This window comes from Danio rerio, chromosome 8 (genome assembly GCF_052040795.2).
Source record: "Danio rerio strain M-AB ecotype USA chromosome 8, GRCz13ab, whole genome shotgun sequence".
Classification (NCBI taxonomy): domain Eukaryota; kingdom Metazoa; phylum Chordata; class Actinopteri; order Cypriniformes; family Danionidae; genus Danio; species Danio rerio.
This window is the reverse complement of record NC_141028.1, coordinates 21,572,501-21,588,112: the sequence shown is the minus strand read 5'-3', so window position 1 is coordinate 21,588,112 and position 15,612 is coordinate 21,572,501. Positions and strand designations below refer to the sequence as shown.

Genomic DNA, 15,612 nt, shown 5'->3' with positions numbered 1-15,612 from the left:
TAAATATTCTGCATGATCTTATTCTACATCTCCATTCCTACCCAATACCTAAACCAAACTACTACCTTAATTACTTAATTACTAACTATTTAAAAGCAGCAAATTGAGAGTTTACTAAGGCAAAAATCATAGTCAATTGGTAAATCAATAGCAAGAATTGCACCTTAAAATAAATTGTGACAAACATTTTACTCAGACACAAAATATATAAACCATAAATCCGGAGAATCTTCAAGTGTAGAGACTTCCAGTGGTCTCTTAATTTTTTTTATAGCTGCACTGTAAAATATACCATATTTTCATAAGTAACTGTAATTTTTCACTGTAAATTGCATTAGTATAACTTTACAGGATTTAACAAAAAATTTACAGTAATATGTTGTATTCATAATTTTATTGTGAAATTGAGGCAGGTAGCATGATTTCAGCAAACTACTGTAAAAAGGATTATATCTTTTGCACGTTAGTTACAGGAAATCAAACTTTTTTTATTTTTTTCAACTTAGAAATTAATACAAAAGAACTTTTATGCTAGTACTGGCACTTTTTTTTGGTATTTATAAATAACAGTATGTTATTGCAGCACTAAAAATGAGCTGGTTACCAACATCTTTTTGGTTGTACTGCACCTTTAATTAATCTTATAAGGTTAACATGGAAATGGGAAATAATATTTAATAAACATAACTTTGTGCTTAGCCAATACATAATAAACTGTAATAAAAGTAATTCATTTATGAAAGCAAAGACTGTTAAACACCCAAAATGATTTCAAAGTCAGGGTAAATGTCAGAATGACTAGCCGAGGAAGGTCTGCTTTAGATGGATTTAGACGTATTGGGCACCCGTCATCACTTGGAGGTCACTAATATTACTGTTAACTAATTTTACTAATAACACGAGAGAGAGAGAGAGAGAGAGAGAGAGAGAGAGCTCATGTAATTCACCTACAACCTATATACAACTTGTTTTTTTATTAATTAAACATTAATAGTCACACAGCAATGTTTAATTTTTAACATATGAGAATTTGCTATAATTTTTTTGTTTAGTTTATTTCTTATCTAAAAGTTATTGCAAAAAAAGGATGACTATTACTAATTTAAAGGTCTTGTGAAATTAAAATAAAAAATTCCAGATGTTATTTTCAGTGTGTACGTTTCAAGGATATCTATTAGCTAATGTGCTCCAAAACAGTGACAAATTTTGTTTTTAGTGTGCAGTTTGTCACTTCCGCCATCTTTCAGATCACCTCATACTTCAGTTTCTAATCAAATCTTGACCAATCATACGCTCTCTGCTATCTGACATTCCCCACCCCCTTCAAGATGCTTCTCATTTGCTTCTCATTTGATGAGTTTGAACTCCACCACTCACTGGAAGAGCTGTGATAAAAACAAAACACTATTGGCTGTTGTTTTTTTTTAAAAAGGACCTACTACATGTCCCACCATTTTTACAGCTTTCAGTTGAGATTACGCCAAATAATAAAATAAAAAGTGCACATTTCAAAGGACTTCACGGGACGTTTATATTGGTTGTAAACAGTTTGAAAGTCAAATAAACAAACACTTTAAGGAATACATCGCTGAAATAACAAATAAAGAATCACTTGTCCACTAGCCTTGGTCTCCCCAATACATACAGTATAATGTCAGATCCAAAGGCTTCACAATTTCATTCATGCTTAAGGGAAGAAAGTTGAAACTGCTGCCTGCAAACCCTCAGCGAGCGAGTCTGATGGTCGGAGAGAGCTTGTTTCCAGCCGCTTCTACCACTGCTGACAGAGGATTACAGTAATAGTCCAGATTACCATCTCTCACAGTCTGACCACTCAAACCAAACCATAGCAGCTCATCTGATGGACAATTCTGGACAACAGCAGAGCATTTCCTTTTACCGCTTCTCTCGTTCTCTGCGTACTGTACACTTGACATTTTTACTCCTCATCCTCACTGTACCTCAATGTCTGTTCCTCATCTTTTTTCTTCATTTTGGTCTCTCTGGTGCAGATGTTGCAGCAGTAGCAGAGGTCAGGGGTCACTGAGGGTTTGGGTTTCCTGAGCACAGCCTCCTGTGGAGCTCAGTCGGGCTGCTTCCTTCGGCTCGGCCCACTCACTGCAGCCTCCTCTGCAAAAATATTAGTCTTCAAGCGGCACTGGGGAAAAGAAAAAGAGTGAGAGAAAATGTTCTTTTCCTTTGCCAGCTTTGATGGTACAATTATAGCTTTATCTTGATTTACAGAAATTCTCAGTGAGAAGAAGCAAGCAACATGTGGTGAGGTAAAATATGACAGGACCAATTTCACACCAAAAATAGTAACAATAATAATAAAAAATTAAGTATGAATAAAATAGACAACTAAACTAACTAATATAAAATGAAATATAAACATGCACATTTTATTTAAGGAAATGTTCTCATTTTTATTTAGCACAAATTGATTTATTAACAATATAAATAAATGCAGATAAATTAATTAAAATGAAGAAAAGTATACATAACTACAAAAAAAGTCACATTTCTCAATAAAAAACTCAACTCAACTCTTAGTAAAAATTACAATGCTGTTACAATAAAGCAAATATAACACCATTGAGTATTAGAAAGCTTAAAAATGTCATATATTAAGCAATTATTCTATCTATCTATCTATCTATCTATCTATCTATCTATCTATCTATCTATCTATCTATCTATCTATCTATCTGGTTGAAGTCAGAATTATTAATCCCCATTTGATTTTTTTATTTCTTTTTTTAAATATTTCCCAAATGATGTGTAACAGAGCAAGGAAATTTTCACAATATGTCTCATAATATTTTTTCTTCTGGAGATAGTCTTTTTTGTTTTATTTTGGCTAGAGTAAAAGCAGTTTTTAATTTTTTAAAAACCATTTTGAGGTCAAAATGATTAGCCCCTTTAAATTATATTTTTCGATAGTCTACAGAACAAACTATTATTATACAGTAACTTTCCTAATCACCCCAACCAGCCTAGTTAAGCTAATTAACCTTAAACCTTTAAATGTCACTTTAAGCTGTGTAGAAGAGTCTTGAAAAATGTCTAGTAAAATATTATTTAGTCATCATGGCAAAGATAAAATAAATCAGTTATTAGAAATGAGTTATTAAAACTACTATATTTAGAAATATGTTGGTAAAATCTTCTCTCTGTTAAACAGAAATTGGGGTAAAAAAATAAACAGGAGGGCTAATAATTCTGACTTCAACTGTCCTTCTGTTCGTCCGTCAATCCATCCATCTATCTATGCATATTTAATTATATTAAATGTTTTATCATGTTCACAAAGTTTAAGACAGCCTTCAAAACTGAATAAAATTACATTTTTTCATTACCAGTTTTAATATACCTAACAGTTTAGGTAGAAATCTAAATAAAAAAATGTATCCAAAACATGAATTTGAGAATCCATTTGCTATTTTCTATGTTAGTATAATTGAACATAATTTGTACAAATATATGAAAAATTAGAAATTTGCTCATGGAATAATTTTAAACATCTAAAATCCTTCCAAATGTCCAGATTTATATTGTGTTAAATATGATTCTGAACACTAATAACTTGCAAAAGTAATCTGAAAAATTAACACAAAAATATTAAGCAGCTCATCTATAATAGCTATTTTTCCATTTTATGAGTTGTTTATTCAAAATGCATGTGTTTGTGTAGGTTTGCAAAAGAAGCTGAAGTTTGTCATTGTGTGTGTGTGTGTGTGTGTTTGTGTGTGCGCGTTATAGAAAGATCCCGGAGGTCCAGCCTCAGCTCTCTTTATAAACACATCAGTTGGGTTGACAGTGCACAGTAGGGGTGGATTGCAAGCCAGGGAACTGGGACACAGTCCTCATAAAAAATCACTTCTAATTTATTTCCCCCCAAATTGGAAAGTGCACGCTCACACCTGACTAAATCATCACGCGTCAACAGGAGACGGCCCCCTGCCGCACACTGCCGAAACCTGAGCTCGGCTTTGCTGCACGCAGGCAGAAAAAACACACCAATGCACTGCACACCCTGTAATGCATTCTGCAGATGTGCCGCTTCAGATAGTCCTGTTCTCAATATCCCTCCTACTATATTATCAAATTGGTCATTTTGCTCTTTTTTTACACCCCAGGTTGGCCTCAGAATGCCCTCTACTGTTTCTCAGGCTCTGTCTCTTAGCTTGTAGCTGCCCTTCCTGATGCCCATCCACCCCCCTGCTTTGCCTTCAGCTCATCTATCACTTCTGGGCCAGTTGGCATGTGCAAGCGGGGTGTCTGTGCTCAGCGTGCTTAAGCAAGAGGATTCCTTCGCCTGTATTTAACTCATAATCAGAGTTCCGATCAGATCATTTTACCTTCATGTTTTACTCAATATTTCATCGACTTGTTCACACTCCGTCCTCTTTTTCTCTCTGTGGACTTAGAGCTTCCAAGCTCTGATGTGGAGCACATATGGATCACAACCCCAATGTCAATTTTTGTTAATTTAGATTTAATAATGACATGAAATCAGGATAATGATCTATAGTTTGTTAGGATAGTACAAAATTTGGTCAAGACACAACTATTTGAATATTTGGAATCTGGGGGTTCAAAACAAAGTAAATACTTTGTTGTAGAAAAAATTAAATTTTAACCAATAAATTACACAGGAATGCATATTACTAATCAAAAATTGCTTTTTGATATAAGGATTTTGCAAAACATCTTCATTTTGACACGTACAATGTTTTTGGCTATTGTTATAAAATATAACAACAGACAGTCCAGGTTTTCAAGTTTTATTATGCAAGATCAGATGTAGTTTGGCATAAATCTGACATAAGCCAAACATACAGAGGTATTATCAAGAGGGATTGGACCAGAAAGATCTTACTGTTGCCATTCCAACACCACTGAGGCAAAAACACCACTGCAGACCTCTAAATAATTCCTCAACTCAACTAATAAATGGGTATAGTGTAAAAAAAAAACTGAGGTGCAAATCTGGAAATCTGTTGAAGGTTTAAACCATACAAGACATGCCCCATGCATTATTATGATTAGAACTGCAGGGCTTCTTCTCTATCTGTCCTATAATATGTGATGAGTAACTGACCCTCACAGTTTCAAACCTGTACGACTTTTGTCTTCAGTCTTCAGAATATAAATAAAGTTATTTTTACATTGTTTTTTACACTGGAAGAAGTCTTTTCTCCCAAATCACTAATATTTCAATTTCAGAAAGATAAATCTTTAAGAACAAGAGACGCATGTAAATGATTCAAATGTATATGATTCAAATGATTCTCCCAAAACCCAACATCTCAAATTCTTTCAATTAAATTGTAAAATAAATCCACAGGAACTAAGCAGTTTGTTTTCTTTAGCAGTAAAAAGTCTTATGAAGAGGCACAAGTACTGTATACTTTACTATATTATTTTATTACATTATTCAGGTATAAACATTGATCAGCAAATATACACACAAGCTCAACTAAACCTGCTTGAGGCACAAGAACAAATCCTATTGGTTTCTGTAGAAGCTCAAACCTACCATGTGAAATGCAAGAGCAACTCTTATTATTGGTTCTCACATATCAAGCAAGAATGCTTGAACTTCTGAATGAACCGAAATTTCTCATTGAATTTAAAAGCTGTTTGACGGTCAGACTTTAAATGTGAATGAACGCCTAAACAAAAACTGTTCATTATATAAAGTGATCAACACAGAGTCACTGGGAATATGTGCCCAGGGTTACTTTTTTTAAGAACCCGGAAGGCAAAATGGAGGCACAGAAGACTGAATAGACTTCCAACTAGTGAACAGACTTTCTGTCAAAAAGTACAGTGAACTAAACCTTTAATAGTTGCATTAACAATTTAAATACTTGTGAGGATGTGAGGAAAAGTACTGGGGGAACTGAAAAGAATACTCCTATATATCTATCATTCATTCATTCATTCATTTTCCTTTGGCTTAGTCCTTTTATTTATCAGGGGTCACCACAGCAGAATGAACCGCCAACTATTCGCCAACCTTCCAGCTGCAACCCAATACTAGGAAACACCCATACATTCTTGCATTGACACACACACACACTTGTACACACACACACACACTCATACACTACAGCCATTTTAGTTTATTTAATTCACCAATAGCGCATGTCTTTGGACTGTGGGGGAAACTGGAGCTCCCGGAGAAAACCCACACCAACACGAAAAAAGAATTCATTCATTCATTTTCTACCACTTTTCCGGGGCTGGGACGCTGGGGCAGCAGCGTTAGGAGAGAACACCAGACTTCCCTCTCCCCAGATACTTCCTCCAGATCCTCCTGGGGGATCCCGAGGTCGGAGAATAATGTTTAATTAATTTATCTTTATGAAGCACAACAAAACACATTCATGCTATTAATGACTTTTTCCCACTTTAATTCTCATTCTTTTGCCCAAACAAACATGTGTTCATTTACTGTACAGCAACACTGCTGAACTAATAAAGATAAAGATGTACTGGCATAAAACTTCATGGAATATACAGATTGCACTGCAAGCCAGCTTGCCCATATTGCAGACTCTTGTTTGAGTCCATTTGACACATTAAAAGAATCTGTGCTTCTAACCACAGATCAAAAATTAGTTTGCATCAATAGCTGTTGCAAGTTTGCCATGCTTTTTCATTGTAGTTCATTAGAGCTATACATTAAGAAAAACTGAAACATTGTTTGTAATAATGGAACTTGCAACCGTTGGCTAACAATGCTTTTGGAAAACACACTCCTTGTATTAAAGGTCATTCGTTCAGGAAAACGGTGTAAACGTAACATTCTGCAATGCATTTAGTTACTGCTCAGCAGGCACACAACATCATAAGACGTTATTATTAGATTAAATTCAGGTTGTGATGTTAGGTGACCAAAATTTAATGTCTAGCCAGCATCTAAGGACAAAGTTATTTTAATGTCCAATAATGAGGTTAAATGACGTTGATGATTGGTTGATTTTAAATTGTGTTAAAGGTTCAAGAAACCCTCGAGTACTTTTTTTGAGATTTTAACAAATTTGTGTGTTGAGCATCAGTTAAGACAATGTTAGCATCTGTTAGCTTTAATTGTGGGAAAAACTGGATAGTTTTGAGCTTTTGTCAGCTAATTTAATCTTTAAAATGATTTTTGGGATATAAAAATGATTTTTGGGGCGGGATCAAAATCGGTGAAGTAGCACAAAACTGCAAGTGCGAAGATGACGTGTCGGTTTCTTATCATTATTCATAGCGAAGTTTTCTTATCCTATGAGAAGAGCCTGTGCGTGCTTTCCGAAGGCAAGACACAAACCTCCTAGTGCCAAGCTGTGAGACCCTTTGTTGAAGACTGGGTGAGACCGCGTCCACGGACCCACGGCACACAGTATTTAGCAGTTCATGAAGGGTCGTATGTGTTTGTGTCCAAGATCCACAGGGTTTATTGCATGTTTTCCCCAACGATCCTGTCAGGGCCGATATAGCAAAGCTGTTTGTGTGCAGCAAGCATTTTTGTCAGAAGAGCAGTACAAGTATGGCGGACTTTGTCCTATCAGTGGAGTTCGTTCACATTTAGTCACATCGCCGTGCTGCTGTGTTCGCCTTAATCCTCTAGCTGACCAGCAGGACTAATGGTCGAAATAGGCAGGGCAAGAGACCTGCCGCACTGAGTTTGCATTCAGACCCGGGGATTGAGGGAGAAGTCCTCATTTATAGTGTTTAAATAAACACGATTATCTTATTAATGATATAAATTGTGGTTGTGTGGATATGAAATTACGAATAACAAACGTAGCAGAGCTTTAAATTACTGTTTATTTCTTTGCATTTTAACTTTGTAAACTGTTTATGTTTCATTTTGTGAGCTAACCGACAACAGTTGTTCGCTCCCCTCCTCCCCTATTCTGCTGGCCACGCCCACTCCTGCCTCTGATTAAGGAGCTCCTTGCTCATTAAGATGCATTTTCTTGAAAAAATTCTGGGGTAGACTTGAACCAAAAGTGGGGGGTGTCATAGCCCTTAAAAAAATTACCAAAATCCAACGTCGAGCCAACATCTTAAACCAACGTCATATTGATGTTAAATACTGACATTTATTCATCAGGTATGGTAACTACAGTCCAACATCTGATAGACGTCATAGTGGTAATGTTTACTCAATATCAAGCTGTAACATCATTAAACGTTAATTTTGGGTGACACTGATGTCAGCCTGACGTTGAGCTCTGACGGCAAACCCGATTTTCATTTCCAAACAAGATGCAATGTTCCCATGATGTTGGGGTACAATGTCAATCTGACGTCATGTTGACGTATTGTGTCTGCTGGGAGTTTAAGGACATTTCGGTCATCATACAGTAAACATCCATTATCTTCTGATCAGTGACATGCATCTTAACAGTCTCTGGGTCAATGTGTGCAAAGATTTTGGACGTCTACTTGGACACATTTAATGCTTAATAAGTTTGCTGCAATAATAAATCGCCCATGTCTTGCGGTAGTTCAATATAATACGATTTACCTTATATGTTCGATTTAATCACAGGACTAAAGAAAAAATAAAGTAGTGGCTGCAGGTTGAAGGAAAGTAGTGGAGTAAAATTACCAATACTGCACTAAAAATCTACTCAAGGGAAAGTAAAAGTACACATTTTGAAAAACAACTTAGTAAAGTACAATTTCTAAGGAAAACTACTCAATTACAGTAGTTTCAGTATTTGTAATTTGATACTTTACACCACTGCAATTAGTTCACTAGTAATACTGTATATTATGACTTGTGAGCGCAGCACTTTATTCTCTAACAACATTTAAGCCTTCAAATCCCTAACAAAGCTGAACAGCACTGCATTAAATACGGTTCATCATGCGTCCAAGTCTAAAACAAATAACATATACACAGTGGCCTCGGTTAAACTAAACCTATAATTCACACTCCGATTCCCTCCTAATGTTTAAGCATATCTTTAAAATAACTAACACCGCTTCTGAGAGCAGATGTAGAGAGAGTAAAGGTGAAAGGGAGATTCCACGGCTGACTAATGTCCTGGTTTGCTAGAGAGTGAAGGACAGCAGTAGTCAAAGGTCAGACAGGGTTAGGCTGTCAATGCTATGACATAGAGCGCTTTAACTCTCTCTCTCTCTGCCCTCGCTCTCTCTCTAGGGCCGTGCCAGATGTTAAAATCGATGTAACTACTGACAGGCCTACACAGATCTTTCTCTCAGCCTGTGACTGACCCTTACATCCTCTGTTCTCACAGCTGTTGTACTGTAGCGCCGTGTTTCCACTGAGATGGCAGGCAGAGCTGAAAGACCAGGATGGATGAAGCTATAACTTATCCTGCAGAATGTAAAGCGGCAGAGTTGATACTTTTACTAATGCACGACACAATGTGAGAATGCTGTCAACAAAGGCTACATAATTTAAATGTATGTGGTCCAAGGAGAGATGACGAACTATGTTTGAAAAATACAATGTACTGTTTAGGATTTTGTACAATACACTGTAAAAAATTACAGTTAATCTATTATTTAAAGGGTTCCACATGTCATGATTAACACGTGCTTTTTCAATTATTCACAGTTATGAATTGCATTATTAAAGCGGCACAGTGGCTCAGTGGTTAGCATTGTCACCTCACATCAAGAAGGTTGCTGGTTCGAGTTTCGGCAAGAGCAGTTGGCATTTCTATCAGGAGTTTTTATGTTCTCCCAGTGTTCGTGTTGGTTTCCTTCTGGTGCTCTGGTTTTCCCACAGTCCAAAGACACGCACTATAATGGCCTGTTTCCACTGAGTGGTATAGTACGTGTCAGTACGAATCACCTTTTTAGGCTTGCGCTTCCACTGTGTACGACAGAAAGTTTCAGTTGACGTCATTCTCGCTCAAGAAAATGTCAAAGTAAAGCTGTAAGGGTCGTTCACATACAGTATTATAAGAGAAGCACTTCTCACAAAACAGATGCTTTATAAAACATAAATAAATGTTCATTACTAACCTTTCTATGAACATAATTTGATTATAACTGCAGATCAATAATGAAATAGCCTACTGTAACATCTGCAATTATATAAAATTAATAAATAAATGCAACATATATGAAAACATACAGACCCTTACAGTCTCTGATATTTTACCAAAACTACACACAACATACATTTAGTCCTTATTAGGGTTCAAAAACAACACACAACATATAACCCACAGTCAGAGCAAACCTCTCGTCTGTATCTTTAATCCTTACCAACACATGTTACACAGCAATTTCATCATTCCGAGTTCATAATAGTCAAACAAGTAATGATAATAGTCAAACATGGCAGTTTGTTCATGTTTTAGGTTGCTGAAAGAACCATTTGGTCCTTTGTTTTTTCCGACTTCTCTTTAGTTTTTTGCCCTTCTCTCTCCTGTTTGTCAGTTTCTGAAAGGATGTCAAAAGCACTTAAATAATCATGTACACGTTATTATCATCAGCTCAAGAAGTTTGTTATTTCAAATATAAACGCGCAAGCAAGCTTAGATTCTGGTCTTCCTAGCTTTGTAGCTGTTCATTAACATGACAACAAGGCTTGTTTAAGCTCGGGTCAGCCATGGCTAGTTTTTTTATGTATATTATTACAGTGCAATGTCTCGGCTTTGTTTTTTAAAATGTTGCTTCCTTTGTTTTCATTCTCCTGGCTTGTGCACAAGCTAGTGACGCATCTCTGTAAACCAATAGCGTTTAGCCGCACATCTTGCTCCGCCTTTTGGTACACTTTTGTTTGGCTAGGTGCCCTTTCGAAAGGGTATCCAAAAAGTGGCATGTTACGGTTTGCTTTTTGGTACCTTTTGACAGTGGAAACGGATATAAAAGTGTACCGAATTGTACCATACCATACCACTCAGGGGAAACGGGCCATAAGTGAATTTGATGAGCTAAATTGACTATAGTGAATGTGAGAGTGTATGGGTGTTTCCCAGTAATGGGTTGCAGCTGGAAGGACACTGTGTAAAACATATGCCGGAGTAGTTGGCAGTTCAATCCACTGTGGTGATCCCTGATAAATAAGGGACTAAGCCAAAGGAAAATGAATGAAAGAATGAATGAATGAATGAATGAATGAATGAATGAATGAATGAATGAATGAATGAATGAATGAATTGCATTATTGGAATTTGATCTCTGCTCTGTCAACTTTTGATGCTGAAAAATCAACTGCCAAATCCAGACAATATATCAATTCAAACTATTAAAAATGTCAAAAGAAGTTGTTTGATGTGTCATACCTTTCAACATTGTTGGAGGAAAAATCAAGCTTCCATAATGCAATTCAAAAGCACAAATAAATGGGGGGAAAACAAATGTAAAACTGTTAATTTACAGATATTTATGTTAGTTTTAGTAAAAACACAGCAAAATCCTCTGAGTAAAATGTACTCAGTTTAGAGTATTTGGTGTCTCTAAATTAAGTTAAAGTTACTCAAGTTATTGAGACAATGAAAGGATTAAGTGATGATTGAGCACTGATAATGAACACTTGCTGTTAATAAACAAACACAGAGAAGAAACACAAAACTACAAATGACTTCAGTCACAGTCTTAGATTAAATCAGCTGAAATTTAATACATTGATTCTCTCAAAATATCAGCAGAGGATCATTAAGTACCTCCACAAACAGAAGCTTTACTTATTACCAACCCCTTATTTAAAGAGGGGCCAAATACTCTCTGAACTGAGTCAATTTTACTCAGAGGAATTTGCTGTGAATGCACTGTGTAAAAGTATGACAGGAATTTGTCCTGAGAGTATAGATGATCTCATGGAAAATATACTGCAATATGTTATGTGTGTTTGGGGGGGGGCTTTCCCACAAGGATTTAGTATCTGAAGATTTGTTAAGTTATAAATCGTAATAAATGTTTTTAGGGGTAGGGGTATGATCAGGATATAGAACATAAAGTGTGTACAGTAAAAAACAGAATAATAAAAAATAAAAGAAAACATAAAAGTATACTAGGTATGTCCTGAGTCAATCATAAATCTGGTATCTGTCAGTTAGGTCATCTTTGCTGCATTGCTTTCTTTTTGCTCTTCTCTTGATAAGATTGTTAATAATTACGAAAATGCATTATGCCCATTTATTACAGCAATATCAAGCAGCGAAGGGGCTGTTTTTTACTGCTAAAAATAACTGGAAGCGGATGGCGCTAGAAGCCAGACAAATTACATTTACAAATGGCAGCACCCGCTTTTACATGAAAAATAAGGTGATATGGGAATCTTAAGAATAAGGTCAGAGAGTTCATTCATGACAAATGTTTTGAAAAGCACACAGCTTTTTTGTACTTTAGTCTTGGTCAGAGTGGTAATGTTATGCTTACATGCCTGTTGATTGTGATTCAAACACTCAAAATTATGGTTTCCATGATCATGAGATTAAACTGTTTGACCACAGTATTGTGTCTGATTAATCTTAAGTTCTTAACATGGCAGAGATGCTGGTATTCGTTTAATAATAGCTAGGTTATATACACTGTAAAAAAAATCCAACTTGAAAAAAAGTTAAAAACTACTTTTTTTTTTTTTTGAAAAAAAATCTGTAAAAATGTCTGTACAACTACATCTAACACATTTACTTACCCTAAATCAAAATTTTCCCCATTAAGATAAAAGGATTTTGAGCAAAACTTTGCAAGTTCACCTAAAAAAAGCTTCTGCCAACTTGTTACTTTAAGTTGAGTTATCCTCAGACCTCCTCACTTAAAGAAATAATGGTTGCAGTATTTCTAACCCTAACAACAATGACAAAAAGAATAGTAACACCAATAATAACATTGATGTCATTATTATTAATAATAACAACAAAATACTACTGCAACAATGCTGACATAATTCAATATTATTATTCATTTGTTGTTTATCTTTTTATGAGGGGGGTGAGGGGTGTATGAGGCGCAGCTGCAGAAAGATTTTTAATGTAAATTTTCATCCCACATTTACCGGCTGTGATGTATATTTATGTAAGTTTTTTCCTAACAAAGTGAAAAATCAAATGCCTAAAAATATGACAACAACTCATATGATAAAACAAACACTCAAATGATCAAATAATAAATCAAAATGCATTCTTAAATGAGAAGTCAAATGTATTTAATATTTAATTTAACAACTGCTGGAAGCTCATGATGGACTGATTACTAGGACTATAAAGCCACATCCTTCACACAGACTCTTTGCTGAGTCTTGTTTTTTCCTGTGAAGCATTACAAAGCATTTTTCTAATTCTGCGTCTAATAATTTTTTTAACATTTGTCTCTGCTTTAGTTTTTTTCCCAATTTAAAAAAATATTTAATTGTTCTGACAATGTATTATTTCTAAGTACCAATTTCTAAGAGTTTTTTTTTTCACTCAACTTCAGACATTTTAGGTCAGTGCAGCTGATGTTTTCAAAAGTTAAGCAGATGTCAGTGCCAGTGGTGTACTGGTTAGTGCGTTGACAAATCCCAGCTGGTAGCAAAGAATTGGGCATAAATCTGGCACAGCAGGCATTCATCAGGCACTGGCATACAGCATGTGGGCCAAACATGGCCCTGGTTTGGCAGAGGTGGCACAGTCTTAAAGGTGGCACACAATATTTGGGCCAGAAGTAAAATATAGTATTTGGCCCAGATGGTAATAATTGATGTGTGGGCCATGTAAGTTTGGCCTATCTTGACTCACTTTTAAAACACATTTTTATTTTTTTCAAATAAAGAAAAAAATCTACCAATCAGGTCGCTTTGAGGAAAAAGCACACCCATAGTACGCCTAAAGCGCCATGCTTCATGGGTTTATCAATTTCATTGCAGTGGAGACGCACCAACATATCTGGCCCAGTTCAGACTCAGTTATGAGTTGTTGTTCTTGGCTGAGACTTGGCCCAGATAAGGTCCATGTTTGGTCCTTTTCTGGAAGCCAGATTTGGTCCAGTCATGTACCATAATTCACTGCAGCATTTGGGCCAAGCAAAAGCTGATTGTGTGGGCCATGAGCCAAAGATATTTTGCTATGTCGGATAGCACTAGTGTTCACAGTGACACAGGTCCTATGCCGATCCTTCCCCTCTCTCCTTTTCCCACACCATCCTGTCTATACTCTCTACTGTCCTATCAATTAAAGGTGAAAACCTCCCAAAAATAATATTAATTTAAAAAGTTCAGTACATAAGAAAAAACAAAAGAAAAAAAAACGTTTTTTTTTTGTACTGACTTAAATTTTTTTTTACTTCATGCATTCCAGTTCTGCAGACAAAAAATCTACAGTTGGCACAAATTAAAAAGTTCACCTCTCAAGAAACTGACTTAATTTTTTTACAGTGTACTTTTATAGTGTAGTTATATTGTCCTGCATTAAAATGGACTGTTAATATATACTTAACTGTATAATAAGAGTAGCTTATTTTATCCAATAATAAAAATGTAAATAACAAGTTTGTCTTTTTTCAACAAGTATTAAATTGGGACATGTATCTGCAATATACTGTCTCAGGCTGAAACATCTATATAAACTAATAAAATATATAATTTCAAAAATTCTAAATAAATTTCCTAAAATTCAACATAAATTAATAAATGTTAATATGTTAATATTTAAAATAAATATAAAAAATATATTTTTTGATTAGTCAAGTCTTGCATAAGCTATATAATATTCAGTTAAATGTTTAAATTTATCATACTTTTGATCCATTTTGATCCTTCAGAGTTAAACTCAAGTTTTATATCTAACAAACAAGGTATTTAGGATTACTAAAAGCAGTTTGGTTTGAGCTCAATTCTGCAGGAAGCAGAAGTTGCTCAGCCCTGCTGTAAAAAATGTTTAGGAAAGGCTCAGAAACAAATGGCATGGAATATTCAGATGATATCATAAAAATAATACAGAATGTTTTATAGCACGGATAATTTCTTAAAGTATTTTGAGTGCTTTAGTTTGTAGACACAAGAAAACTCATATGGTAGAGATGCCAGCACGTTTTTCTCATTCTGAATGTTAGCGCAGGGAATGAAAACTATGTTCTGGATTTTGTCACAATCGTGCGCTGGATGTTTTTACACCCTTACGCTCTCTTATGGCTGCAGTAATCTGCTAACCCACTGGATTTCAACATTTGTTGAGCAATAGCCCAAAAACAATAATGCCACTCCAAATTATCCCAACCATGCAAGAGCCTGTTAGACAGGAGACGCACAGGGCTGTGATTTGCATGGGTGACCACTGGGGCTAATAAGACAAGCAAACATTTTGACAAACAAACACATCTGTTAAGGCACTGTCTCAGGTGATTAATCACCCCAGTAATTGCGGTGTAGTCCAACAAGTCAGGTTCTGTGCTGTGGGAAACATGATCTGCGCTAATACAACCTGCAGTGCTGTGCTAAGTTGTGTTTGTGTTATTACAGCTTGTCCAGCTGCATAAGCAACAATGCCTTGAAGAAGCGAACACACCCCAAGACAAATCCAAGCAGTACAACATTACATTACTCCATCACAGCATCATAAACCGCCAAATTAAACACCAAAATACCAGACTGAAACAAGCACCTTCAAACTGAACATAATCATACCAAACAAATGAAAGTATAAT

The 15,612-nt window shown here is 35.6% G+C and overlaps 1 protein-coding gene across 4 annotated transcripts in view; it reads right to left on the bottom strand.

Annotated features, from left to right (window-relative positions):
• Positions 1 to 877: 877 nt before the first annotated feature.
• The window catches only part of LOC147835561 (uncharacterized), a 75,999-nt gene continuing 61,264 nt past the window's right edge, over positions 878 to 15,612 (bottom strand). For all 4 annotated transcript variants that reach the window (XM_087264505.1, XM_087264504.1, XM_087264506.1 and 1 more), the window contains one exon: positions 878 to 2,158. The gene's annotated coding sequence lies outside the window, so the exon portion shown is untranslated. The remainder of the gene's footprint in view (positions 2,159 to 15,612) is intronic.